Source organism: Macrobrachium nipponense, chromosome 14 (genome assembly GCF_015104395.2).
Source record: "Macrobrachium nipponense isolate FS-2020 chromosome 14, ASM1510439v2, whole genome shotgun sequence".
Classification (NCBI taxonomy): Eukaryota; Metazoa; Arthropoda; class Malacostraca; order Decapoda; family Palaemonidae; genus Macrobrachium; species Macrobrachium nipponense.
The window spans coordinates 97374927-97377426 of NC_087207.1; positions in this window are offsets into that span (position 1 = coordinate 97374927).

Here is a 2500-nt window from a genome sequence, read left to right on the forward strand (position 1 = left end):
ATACTGGGTATTAGGGTAAGATTTAATGGTTGCATTATCCCTATTGTAAATGTATATGCCCCTACAGGTTCAGGGAGGACTAGAGAGAGAGAGGAGTTTTTTGGAATGACCTCACCTTTTTTCTGAGACACAACCTTGATTCCCTGGTATTAGGTTGGGGTGATTTCAATTGTTGTGACTTGTCTCAGGACTGTAGCAATGATAATAGATATTTGGTGTCCCAAAGCTCTTTGGTACTCTGGTTCATAATTTAGCTTTAAAGGATAATTATCATTTTCTAGAGGTATCAACCCGGAATATACGTATGTTAAAGAAAATTATGGGTCTCGTATAGATAGAATCTACACCGTTAATTTGTTCCGTCACATTACGAGGGCACAACAATCCCGATTAGTTTTTCAGATCACAATATGGTCCTCTTGAGTATAAAGGTTATTGACTTAAAAACATCACAGATTATTGGAAATTAAATGTAAAAATTTTGGATTCTGATAATATAGAAGAGCAATTTCAAGACTTGTGGAAACGGGTACAATCTTATAAATGTAAGTTTCCTGATATGTTGGAATGGTGGATTGGGCAAAGTTACGATGTAAAGATTTTTTGTTAAGTTATCCAAGAAGATTTCACAAGGAAAAATAATGGTTTGTTGAACCTATTACATTGGAGATTACAACAATTAAATGATGTTCATTATAGAACGGGGGATAAGTACGACATGATCCAAACACTGAAAAAGAGAATTTGTGACCTACAGAATGAGTTTTGAGGGTGTGAAGGTTAGGATAAAAACTGATGAGATGTTGAAAGGTGAAAGAGTTTCTTCCTATCTGCTTGGCAAAAGAGAAAACTAAAAGAATAATAATTGTTTTTACTAAACTTAAAATAAAAGATGGCACGACTGTTGAGGGGACGAATGCGATTTCTGTGCGAATTAGGGAATATTTTGAGAACATGTTTCGTTTGTTGAAGGTGACCGACAGTGTATGAGCTTTTTTTCTCGATAAGTGTGGACCAGTGCTGAATAGTCAAAGCCTACAAGCTTTATCTACTGAGATTCAGTCAAAGGAGGTGTGAATGCTATGGAAAAAATGTGTAATGGGAAAACTCCTGGGTGCGATGGTCTTCCTATTGAATTTTACAAGAAATTTTGTGAATATTATAAAACAGGATTTTTATAACTGTATTAAATTATGTATGTATGTAAAGCGAATGTCCAAGAGTCAGTATGTAGTGTAATCAAACTACATGCAAAAAAAGGTGACCTTGCTCTAATGAGAAAATTGGAGACCTATAACGTTGTTAAATACTGATTATAGATTTTTGCCAAGGTTTTAAAAAACAGGTTTGAGTCTATATTAGACGACATAATTTCCCCTGAGCAATACTGTGCAGTCAAAGGGAGATCGATTGTTCAGTGTAACAGTACCATACGAGACATCATGTTTTATTCAAATGAAAATAAAGTAGATGCTGCCATCTTGAGTCTCGATTGGTCAAAAGCTTTTGATAGAGTGCATATTGGTTTTGTATATGAAGGTGTTAGCAAAATTTGGTGTTCCGACAGAGTTATTGATTTAATAAAAATATTATATTACAATGTGTAAGTCATGTAAGTATTAATGGCTGTCTAAGCAGTTCCTTTCCTGTCAAGAGGTCGGTGAGGCAAGGCTGCCCTATGTCATGTTGCTATTCTGTATTTTTTCAGGAACCTTTCTATAGGGCAATTCAAGAAGTAACGATATAATTGGTATTAGTCTTCCAAACCAGACAGTCGTGAAAGTACAAGGGTTTGCTGACGATTCTTACGTATTTGTGTCAACAACAAATTCGATAACAGCTTGTTCCAAGCTCATTCAGCACTTTGAAGTCGCGACAGGTTGCTAGACTTAACAAAGAAAAAACTACAATGATGGTTTTGGGCAACTGGATTAACAGGCAGGATTGGCCTTTGGAGTGGATAGGGTTGTTTAATAGTAGGTATTTTTTTGGTATTATCTTTTGTAATAACTTTGATTTGATGCACGAGGAAAACTGGTCTGTTATCGCGAATAAGGTTGAAACTGCCGTAAATATGTTGAGTATGAGGAAGTTGTCAATTTTCCAAAAGAGTGTAATTGTAAATTCTTTGATTTTATCAAAAGTATGGTATATGGCCCATACGCTACCCCAGTAAAGAAATATATTTTGCAAGATTAATACGTGTATCTTTCGGTACATCTGGAAGGTGATGTACAATCCAATGAAAAAGGGCTACGTTATGTTTACGTAGAAGTGAGTGGTTTGGGAATATTTGATGTGTACTATAAAACTCAAGCTATCTTCAGCTGCACTGTATTAAAAGGAGGTGTTAAGTGGAACTGGGTTGAGTGTGTATATTGTAAACTTAGATTTAGTTATTTGTTGTCATTAAGAGATATAGTTTGACGTATCTTATGTGACACGTCGTTCTATTCGAGTGCCATTGAGGTAATAAGGAAATGCATAGGCTTAAAAACTT